Here is a 12340-nt window from a genome sequence, read left to right as displayed (position 1 = left end):
TGTTTAAGTTCTTCCTGCCTTTTCAGCTTTGAGGTATGTAAATTCCATACACCTTCCTTCCAGCATGCAGCTCTCCCAGTGTGGCTTTCTAGGAGATTCCTCCAGCCTCTTTGGATTTATTCCTCCTGTTTGCTGTTTTTCACTGGCAGTCCTTTGGTTATTCTCTTTCTCCACTCCTTAGCCAGAGAGTTCATAGAGCTAAGGAGCTCAGAGAATGTTATTTGTAAATGACAGAAGATTACACTTTGAGGGTAAACTCAAACTGGTTTAAGCAAAAAATGGAAACACTGTTTTCTGCAACACACAGATGCCAGCTTCAGGTGTAACTGTATCTAGAGACTGACCCTTCTGAAAACTTTGAGGACTCTACAACAGCCTCACAGAATTAAACTCTCTCTCTCTCTCAACTCCTTCCCCTTAGGCCTACTTTCATTATTAAAAGTATTACTCTGCATGAGTTGGTTTAGTCACTAAGTTGTGTCCAACCCTTGCGAACCCATGGGGACTGCAGCCTGCCAGGCTCCTCTCTCCATGGGATTTCCCAGGCAAGAATCCTGGAATGGGTTGCCATTTCCTTCTCCAGGGAATCTTCCTGACCCAGAGATCAAACCCAAGTCTCCTGCGCTGCAGGTGGTCTCCCACATTGCAGGCAGATTCTTTACCAACTGAGCTACCAGGGAATCCCATTACTTCGTGTGGTGCTTCGTTTATATGAGTAAATTTCCACGGAAAGATTAGGATCTCTTTAAGAGCAAAGAGCTCTTGTTTTTGTCTTACTTTTCTCTGAATTCCCTGGAATGGTACTGGAGTTCATAGATAGTATGTGTTCAAATTTTTTTTTTTTTAGTTAATTGAATGAGTAACAGAATAAACAGAGGTGCCTAGAACTGATTCTTCCGTATGTAATTCCTCTCGTTACTTTCTCTGCCTTCCCCACCTAGAATTGGGAATAATACCATAGTCTTTCCAAGAAGATGAATGCTTGGTTTCTTGCTACACCCCATTGGCAAGAACTTTATCACATTGTCATCTTTAGCTTCAAGAACAGCTGGAAAATATGATCTTTATTTTGAGTAGTCATGTGAATGCTAAAAATCAAGATCTTCAACTATGGAATTTAGAAAATAAGGGGGGTGGATTCAGCATCAGTGCTAAAGACATTGATTCATATTTAATAGAGAAGGACTGTATCTCTGCCTAAGTTTCCTTCCTTGTTTGAATAGTACTGTTCTCCAAGTTTCTTCCTTAGATGAGAGTCTCCAGAGCTGTGGATAAGGTGGGCAAGCTACATCTCCTTGAGTTTCTTTTAGGATGAGAACTTAGACAATCAGTGCTCAGGCTGTGTCCTCTATGCCAGAGTAACAGGGAGTCCACCTGGAGCCTAAACTTCTTGAAATTTCACTGAAAGTCTTTATTAAATGTGCTATTTAAAGGGCTCCTTCCTGCTCTCTGCTTGGGGGTGAGGGGGTTACATAGGGTGTTGAGCAGTTAAACTGTATCATGTTCAGAGTTTTCCCCTTATTTTCAGCCCCACTTCTCCTACTCTTCTTCCCCTGTAGATGCTGAGCAGTGATGCCAGGGTTTTGTTAGACGATTATCCTCAGCCACTTGAGGGCTGTGGTTTTCTTTACTGTCTTGCCTTTCACTCTGCTCCCTTCCGCTGTGTATCTTCTGACAGTTTTAAAAATCCCTCATCCACTGACAGTTCCTACCCTATTTTTGTATCACTATTATTAATATTATTGTTTTAGTTACTTAAACATTTTTATTAAAAGAGATAAATATATGTGCTGTTTGTCATCCTCTGAACCTTTCCTAGGAATGGAATACTAAATTAAGACAAAGGGAAAATTAAAGGGTATAAAATAGAGGAAAAGAAAATATAGAACAAGTATAAAAACTGGTGAAAAGTGACAGGGAGGCCTTGATGAACTCATAATAGCCAAGTTACAAACTCCCTGTCTTAAATTTGTAGTAAAAAAATGAACTAAAATAATTTTCTAAAAATCTGAATCAAATTAATTTATTTGTATGTGGGTTGGTTATTAGGAATCCTCTGACATACACTGTCATTCGTGTGCATCCTCTACAAGAGCTTTTGTGTACAACCAAAAATTTGCATGTGGCTTGGCTGTTTTTGCATCCTTTTCTTATTTCTGAAAATGTGTCTTAAGAAAATGACAACTTTCCATTAGACACTGTCCAGGGGGGCAGATTTAGGTATTCTATTCTCCTCTATCCAAGAAAGCAGAATATGACATAAGCAAGGCCAGTTTTGGGCTTTTTCGATCATTGTTGTAGTTTCTACTTTCTTAGTCTCAGAATCTGCATTGATTCTTGCCAGTTCCAAGCCCTTATTTTTCAGATCCCTGTCCATTCCTTTTTGATCAAGTCACAGTAAATTTTCATTAAAATAAGTCCCTTACATACAAATGAGTTTATTTCCAAGAGTACTTTCGTAAGTCCAATTTGTTCCTAGGTCCAACAAAGTTAGCCTAGGTACCCAACTAACAAGATCAGCTATATAGAATTGTACTACAGTAGGTTTATAATACTTTTCACACAAATAAGACACAAAAAACAAACATAAACACACAAGAAAGCAAACATTATTAATCCTACAGTGTGTGTGTGTTAATTGCTCAGTTGAGTCCGATTCTTTGCCACCCCATGGGCTCCTCTTTCCATAGGATTTTCCAGGCAAGAATACTGGAGTGGGTTGCCATTTCCTTCTCCAGGGGATCTTCCCAACCCAGGGATCAAACCTGGGTCTTCTGCATTGCAGGGAGATTCTTCACTGTCTGAGCCACCAAGGAATCTTGCAGTACAGTTCAATAGCTGGCATTTATTACCAGTACCAGCAACATCACTGTTGCTTTTACACTTGCTTCTGGACTTCCTGGGCTTGAAATAAAGATAGTGTACTTCTATATTCTATACAGTACTGTACAGTTAAGTACACAAAAGCACAAGCACACATGTGACAATGTATGCAGACACGTGAACTAACTTATGTGACTAGACATGCGAACATACATTCACATCTTTCAAAGTTCAAAACTTGAAGGTCGTATGTAGGGGACTAACTGCACAGTAAATTCTATTCATTGGGATTGAATTCTAACTGATAGAAATATTGGTACTAGTGGCCGGATAGTGGGAAATAGTCTTCAGGAAAATGTAAGATTCTTGGGATTGGCCACCTACATTAACGTGAAAAGTAATGAGGCTTTAGTTCATAGTTTTGTAAGGAAGCAGCAAGCTGTGACAACTTCTGTGAAACAGTAATTATCAACTGAGATTACTTGTAATCAATGTTCACTGAGGGTGAAACTCCAACAGATCATGGAGCTACCATCAAAGGGCCTCATGAGAAAATGAGGAATTCAAGCATTTGAGGATGAGTGCCTGCTTTTGAAGACACACTTCCCAGGTGGTGCTAGTGGTTAAAAATACAAGCAAACCAACCCTGCTTGCCAACACAGGAGATGTAAGAGACGCCAGTTCAGTCCCTGTGTTGGAAAGATCCTCTGGAGGAGGGCATGGCAATCCGCTCCAGTATTCTTGCCTGGAGAATCCCATGGACAGAGGAGCCTGGCAGGAAATAGTCCATTGGTTCGCAGAGTCAAACACTACTGAAGCGACTTAGCACACACACAGGCACTCCTCTAACAGCTGTTGAAACCCTACATGGATACGTGGAAGGCCTAGCCAGGAATATATATATATACACATATATATATACATATATATATACAAACAAGAGAATGACAAAATCAAAATAGTAAGTTCTGTTCTCAAAACATGGACTAAAACCCTTTATATAACCATTCTGGAAAAAAGTCAAGTGAGTTAATTCCACTAAGAGCTGATTTTGCAGCCAGGGATGAGCCCCCATATGAATGTTAGGGCATTCATGAGAAAAGAGTGATATTTTAACAATGGAATTGGGATCACAGTGGCATATTCAGAACACTCTGAGCAACCTAAAGTTGGAATTCCCTCTTACACACCTTTGCCCAAGGTCGTTTCCTTGAAGAGAAAGTAGCGTGTGGACTAAGTTCTTTCTTATTCAACATCTCATAATATTCACAGATCTATAATTAGAAGTATACCCCATCATATCCTGGGAGACAAAAATGAAAAACTCAGTCTCTGAGAAGGCTCATGTGTGTACACACACACACACAAACACACACACACACACACACACACACAGAGGCAGAAATTGTTAGTTTACATTGAAAAAGCCTCACACATACAAGGAGTTTGCTAGTTTATGTTAGCCAAACCCTAGGTACATCATTTCTCCTTCAGAATGGAGTCTGGGGACTCTTGAATGAAAAAGGTGAAACAATAATATTATAAAGAATAAAATTGTCAAGGAGGATTTTTTTGTTTTTGTTTTTGTTTTTGTTTTTTTTTTTCAAAAGATCTAGAGTCCACATGCTATTTTGGGTGACTAGGTATATTTTTATTTAACAGTTTCTTGGTTTAGTTAATGACTATCTGGCCAACTGGAAAGTAAGTTGTGTTGCAAACTTACTTTTAGTTTACTTTAAAGGAAGTAACTTAAAGTCTTTCAGAGAAAGGAATTCTAGGATACAATATTGTATGTCTCACCTCTGAACTATGTTCCCAAAGAAAGTCCTGAACATTTTTCCTTCACAAACCATTTATGGAGGAAAATGCCATAGACTCTGTAAGTTCTCTACTAAATTATTTCCCATCATTAAGAGTGCTGGTGGGAAATGTTATCATTGAAATGAGCACCATGGCTTCAGTGATGATGCACTGTTTCCAGGGCGAGGGAAATCAGGTTATTACAGCTCAATGGGAGATGGGGTATATTCACCATGATACACAGCCACGCTGCTGTTTTCATTAGAATGACCTCACCTACAGAGATCTGTGGCTGTGATTCATTGCTCATGTCATTGCTTGGAATCAAATTAATGAGTAACCATTTTATTTAGAAATGTATTTGTATGAGAAGGAAAAAAATATCCTAAAGCTGATAAACACAGTCCTGACTTGAGCTACTAAAATAGAGACTGGAAAGTACTGGTCTCTCTTTATACACCAGGATTAGACCCACAGCCTCTTGAATGAAAGCTCTATATGCAACAGTTAGAACTGGACATGGGACAACAGACTGGTTCCAAATAGGAAAAGGAGTACGTCAAGGCTGTATATTGTCACCCTGCTTATTTAACTTATATATAGAGTACATCATGAGAAACGCTGGGCTGGAAGAAACACAGGCTGGAATCAAGATTGCTGGGAGAAATATCAATAACCTCAGATATGCAGATGACACCACCCTTATGGCAGAAAGTGAAGAGGAACTAAAAAGCCTCTTGATGAAAGTGAAAGAGGAGAGTGAAAAAGTTGGCTTAAAGCTCAACATTCAGAAAACGAAGATCATGGCATCTGGTTCCATCACTTCATGGGAAATAGATGGAGAAACAGTGGAAACAGTGTCAGACTTTATTTTGGGGGGCTCCAAAATCACTGCAGATGGTGACTGCAGCCATGAAATTAAAAGACACTTACTCCTTGGAAGAAAAGTTATGACTAACCTAGATAGCATAGGGAAAAGCAGAGGCATTACTTTGCCAACTAAGGTCCATCTAGTCAAGGCTATGGTTTTCCCAGTGGTCATGTATGGATGTGAGAGTTGAACTGTGAAGAAGGCTGAGCACCGAAGAATTGATGCTTTTGAACTGTGGTGTTGGAGAAGACTCCTGAGATTCCCTTGGACTGCAAGGAGATCCAACCAGTCCATTCTGAAGGAGATCAACCCTGGGATTTCTTTGGAAGGAATGATGCTAAAGCTGAAACTCCAGCACTTTGGCCACCTCATGCGAAGAGCTGACTCATTGGAAAAGACTCTGATGCTGGGAGGGATTGGGGGCAGGAGGAGAAAGGGATGACAGAGGATGAGATGGCTGGATGGCATCACTGACTCGATGGATGTGAATCTGAGTGAACTCTGGGAGTTGGTGATGGACAGGGAGGCCTGGCGTGCTGCGATTCATGGGGTCGCAAAGAGTTGGACACGACTGAGCGACTGAACTGAACTGATGTACCTTGGAGTCCAGAAATAATACCACAATGCACACTGTGAATTTCTTTTCTTCCCCTCTGAGATAATTACTTATTTAATTAGGTAGCTACAATGGCAAAAAGAATATATCTAAAACTTTTGAGCTAGACACTGGACACTAATTCTGAGCTAATGCTATTTTTTAAGGATGAAGAACAAATTATAAACAGTTAAGGTAAGTTAATTGTTTTTCTTTTAAAGTTCTAAAATAGGCATAGTAGACAAAGCCACAGTCATCAAAACAGTATGGTACTGGCACAAAGACAGACATATAGATCAATGGAACAAAATAGAAAGCCCAGAGATAAATCCACACACATATGGACACCTTATCTTTGACAAAGGAGGCAAGAATATACAATGGAGTAAAGACAATCTCTTTAACAAGTGGTGCTGGGAAAACTGGTCAACCACTTGTAAAAGAATGAAACTAGATCGCTTTCTAACACCACACACAAAAATAAACTCAAAATGGATTAAAGATCTAAATGTAAGACTAGAAACTATAAAACTCCTAGAGGAGAACATAGGCAAAACACTCTCAGACATAAATCACAGCAGGATCCTCTATGATCCACCTCCCAGAATTCTGGAAATAAAAGCAAAAATAAACAAATGGGATCTAATTAAAATTAAAAGCTTCTGCACAACAAAGGAAAATATAAGCAAGGTGAAAAGACAGCCTTCTGAATGGGAGAAAATCATAGCAAATGAAGCAACTGACAAACAACTAATCTCAAAAATATACAAGCAACTTATGCAGCTCAATTCCAGAAAAATAAATGACCCAATCAAAAAATGGGCCAAAGAACTAAATAGACATTTCTCCAAAGAAGACATACGGATGGCTAACAAACACATGAAAAGATGCTCAACATCACTCATTATTAGAGAAATGCAAACCAAAACCACAATGAGGTACCACTTCACACCAGTCAGAATGGCTGCGATCCAAAAATCTGCAAGCAATAAATGCTGGAGAGGGTGTGGAGAAAAGGGAACCCTCCTACACTGTTGGTGGGAATGCAAACTAGTACAGCCACTATGGAGAACAGTGTAGAGATTCCTTAAAAAATTGCAAATAGAACTACCTTATGACCCAGCAATCCCAGTGCTGGGCATACACACCGAGGAAACCAGAATTGAAAGAGACACATGTACCCCAATGTTCATCGCAGCACTGTTTATAATAGCCAGGACATGGAAACAACCTAGATGTCCATCAGCAGATGAATGGATAAGAAAACTGTGCTACATATACACAATGGAGTATTACTCAGCCGTTAAAAAGAATTCATTTGAATCAGTTCTGATGAGATGGATGAAACTGGAGCCGATTATACAGAGTGAAGTAAGCCAGAAAGAAAAACACCAATACAGTATACTAACACATATATATGGAATTTAGAAAGATGGCAATGACGACCCTGTATGCAAGACAGCAAAAAAGACACAGATGTTTATAACGGACTTTTGGACATGTATACTATCATGTATACTATCATGTAAGAATTGAATCGCCAGTCTATGTCTGACGCAGGATACAGCATGCTTGGGGCTGGTGCATGGGGATGACCCAGAGAGATGTTATGGGGAGGGAGGTGGGAGGGGGGTTCATGTTTGGGAACGCATGTAAGAATTAAAGATTCTAAAATTAAAAAAATAAAAAACTAAAAAAAAAATAGGCATAGTAGACACCAAGCCAATGTTATGATTATTCCCTTTACATTTGTAAATGTATACAGTACAATGGCAGGATTTTTTTTAGTGACCACCTGACCTATTAAATAAAACTGACTATGATAAGAGACAGACATCCTGGAATGTGAAGTCAAGTGGGCCTTAGGGAGCATCACTACAAACAAAGCTAGTGAAGGTGATGGAATTCCAGTTGAGCTATTTCAAATCCTAAAAGATGATACTGTGAAAGTGATGCACTCAATATGCCAGCAAATTTGGGAAACTCAGCAGTGGTCCCATGACTGGAAAAGGTCAGTTTTCATCCCAATCCCAAAGAAAGGCAATGCCAAAGAATGCTCAAACTACCGCACAATTGCACTTATCTCACATGCTAGTAAAGTAATGCTCAAAATTCTCCAAGCAAAGCTTCAACAGTACATGAACCATGAACTTGCAGATGTTCAAGCTGGATTTAGAAAAGACGGAGGAACCAGAGATCAAATTGCCAACGTTCATTAGAGCATAGAAAAATCAAAAGAGTTCCAAAAAAGCATCTATTTCTGCCTTATTGACTATGCCAAAGCCTTTGACTGTGTGGATCACAACAAACTGTGAAAAATTCTTAAAGAGATGGAAATACCAGACCACCTGAACTGCCTCCCGAGAAATTTCTATGCAGGTCAAGAAACAACACTTAGAACTGGACATGGAACAACAGACTGGTTCCAAATAGGGAAAGGAGTACGTCAGGGCTGTATATTGTCACCCTGCTTATTTAACTTACATGCAGAGTACATTATGTGAAATGCCAGGCTGGATGAATCATGAGCTGGAATCAAGATTGCCAGGAGAAATATTGATAACCTCAGATATGCAGATGACACCACCTTTATGGCAGAATGCAAAGAAGAACTAAAGAGCCTCTTGCTGAAAGTGAAAGAAGAGAGTGAAAAAGCTGGCTTAAAACTCAACATTCAGAAAACGAAGATCATGGCATCTGGTCCCATCACTTCATGGCAAATAGATGGGACAACAATAGAAACAATGACAGACTTTATTTTGGGGGGCTCCAAAATCACTGCAGATGGTGACTGCAGCCATGAAATTAAAAGAAACTTGCTCCTTGGAAAAAAAGCAATGACAAACTTAGACAACGTATTAAAAAGCAGAGACACTACTTTGCCAACAAAGGTCCATTTAGTCAAAGCTATGGTTTTTCCAGTAGTCATGTATGGATGTGAGAGTTGGACTATAAAGAAAGGTGAGCACCAAAGTATCGATGGTTTTGAACTGTGGTATTGGAGAAGACTCTTGAGAGTCCCTTGGACTTCAAAGAGATCCAACCAGTCCATCCTAAAGGAAATCAGTCCTGAATATTTATTGGAAGGACTGATGCTGAAGCTGAAACTCTAATACTTTGGTCACTTGATGCAAAGAACTGACTCATTGGAAAAGACTTTGATGCTGGGAAAGATTGAAGGCAGGAGGAGAAGGGGACGACACAGGACGAAATAGTTGGATGGCATCACCAACTCAATGGACATGAGTTTGAGCAAACTCTGGGAGTTCGTGAAGGACAGGGAAGCCTGTCGTGTTGCAGTCCATGGGGTCAAAAAGAGTTGGACACAACTGAGTGACTGAACTGGATGGTAAGAGAAAATCAAGAGGAAGCTCTTGGAACTCTCCCTTCATGCAGCAATTACACTGGGACAGATAACTGAAAAGATTTAATAGACTCCTGCACAGCTTACTCAGAAAGAGTTCCTATAGGCAGATGACAAAGAGAAGCAGAGACAACATATATAAGGCAGCTTCAGATTGGTCCTGAACACCCAGGGACAACTTCTCTCATCCTCTCCCAGTTGTAAAGGATGCACTTTGCCTCCAGAATGAAAAGTGTACCAAGGGATCTTTTATTTATTATTTTTTAGAATTAAAACAATAAATAACTTCTTTTTTCTAATTTTTTACCTTTATTAAGGAATAACTGAAAAAATAAAAATTTTAAGTAATAATAATAAGAATATTTAAAGTATATAATGTGATGATTTGATGTAACCTGTACATTGTGAAATGGTTATCAAGATCATGAACACTTTCATCACCTTACATAGTTAACTCTTTGTGCGTGTGGTAAGATCACTATTCTCAGCACATCTCAAGCATACTTTACGGTAATAGTGGTAACTCTGATCACCATGCTGTACATGAGTTCCTCAGAATTTAGTCATCTTATAACTGAAAGCTTGTATCCTTTGACCTGCACCTCCCTTTTTCCTCCTGCCAGCAGCCCCTGGCAACTGCCATTCCATTCTCTGCTTCAATGTAATAGGCCATTTTAAAAAATTCTACATAAGAGTGATACCATACAGTATTTGTCCTTCCCTGTTTGGCTTATTTCAGTTGGCATAATGCCCTACAAATTTATCTATATTATTGCAAATGGCAAGATTTTCTTCTTTTTTATGGCTGAGTAATATTTCATTATAGAATATGAAACATTATATATATTATTATATATGCTATATATCACATTTTCTTTATTTATTCACCCATTGAAGGCCCTTAGATTGTTTACATATCTTGGCAATTATAAAATAATGCTACCTTGAAAGTGGGGGGGCAGATATCCCTCCAAGATACTGATTTCTTGTCTTTTCTGGATTTATACCCCAAATTAGGATTGCTACATCATATGTGAATTCTATTTTTAAGTTTTTGAGGAAGTTCCTTATTTTTTTCTGTAATGACCAATTCACATTCTCATCAACAGTGTGCAGGGGTTCCCTTTTCACCAAGGGGTCTTTTATATTCTACCAGTCTTATAGACAAAATAGGCCATGTAACCAGGTAAACCAGGTGCAGATTAACAGTCTATATATTTTTCATAAATAATGTAGACAAGCTAGTCCATAGTGCCTTCAAGGGAGTTTCAGATTTTACACAGCACCTTATATATCACCAGCCAATACATTTCACTCCTATCTTGGTCGACACTGGAAAGTACCATGGGTGCAGGTGTCCCTAGAGATAAATCAAAAGCTACCATGGATCAGTTTCAAACTAACCCTACACTTTCCTACCAAAATAGTGAGTTAAAAGTAGTGTTGCACCATGATGGAATTTCAGACTTGAAAAATATAAGAATGATAATTCCTTGTGTGCATGCTCCGTCGCTTCAGTTGTGTCCAGCTCTTTGCGACGCTATGAACTGCAGCCTGCCAGGCTCCTCTATCCATGGGATACACCAGACAAGAATACTGGAGCGGGTTGCCATGTCCTCCTCCAGGGGATCTTCCCAACCCAGGGATCAAACCCGAGCCTCCTGCATCTCTTGCATTGCAGGTAGATTCTTTACCACTGAGCCACCAGGGAAGCCCCAATTCCTTTTCCATTTAATTCTCAGGATTATCTGACCAAAATAGATTCGTATTCTGAAGAATAAAAGGTTAATCAGATGGTAGCTCTCATAATGCTGCTGTTTCTAATAGAGCCTTCTTGCCTGGACAAACACAACATAAACTCCTCTACTCCCTATATTTTGATTAATTGGAAAAAAAAAAAACCCAAACAAACAGAAACAATTTGCCGTGACCTAGCAGGGACAGCAGTATGCTTTTATTTTCAATTCAGTAATCTGTCAGCTCTGGCTCCTTGCTGCAACTTAGTACACAGGTGCCTTAATTAGCTCACCATCTTACAGAATACCAGCCTAGATCACTGCACTGGGAGGTTCTCTAATAGAGTCGGAGAACAAAAATTAGCATGCACCCTCCATGCCTTGGTGCTATACATGCATGCCAAAAGGAAGCATAAATATCTTGTGAAAATACAGGAGTCTTTCACCTCCGTGAAGTTTGGTGGGGGGTGGTTTAGGTGGATGGATACTCTAATCCAAGTAACGTATGGTTCATTGAAATTTGCACATCAAACTCAAATGCTTATTTACATATCTTTGGATTTTGGAGCCTGATATGTTATGAATTATGCCTCTCATCATGTTGGAAGCTGTAACCTGCCCTGACATAATAACTATAATTTTTATTTTCTAGCCCCAGGTTCTGCCCTGATACTGGCCCTTCCCTTGTCTCTTTCACAGTTTCACAATGACTTTTAGACTTCTGATATCGCTCCAATAATTTAATTTTTCTAAAGTTAGCCAGAGTTGATTTTATTACTTACAAGTAAAGTTAATTTACACAGTAGTTAAGAAAGTATTACAAATGAGATAAAATGTTATTGTGAAATAGTATGTATTAATTACAGACAATATTGATTATTCACACTAAACACATGAGAACATTGTGTTTTCTAAAGTAATAGCTGAGACTTTTAAAATTATATTAAGAAATTGCATTAAGGAGCATATGTTATTACATTTATTTTTCTATTATTATGTAGAGATTTGATAAAATTTGTTTAAAAATTTGAGGCCAAAATATCCTACTTATATAGTCAAATGATGTGGGTTTGATCTGGCTGAAAATATTAGAAAGTTTTTGATGTTTAAATATTTTCTATTTGTGCAATAAATCAGGTGGAGAACCCTAG

Source organism: Ovis canadensis, chromosome 17, assembly GCF_042477335.2.
Source record: "Ovis canadensis isolate MfBH-ARS-UI-01 breed Bighorn chromosome 17, ARS-UI_OviCan_v2, whole genome shotgun sequence".
NCBI lineage: Eukaryota > Metazoa > Chordata > Mammalia > Artiodactyla > Bovidae > Ovis > Ovis canadensis.
The sequence above is the reverse complement of the archived record's forward strand: the minus strand, read 5'-3'. Positions refer to the sequence as shown.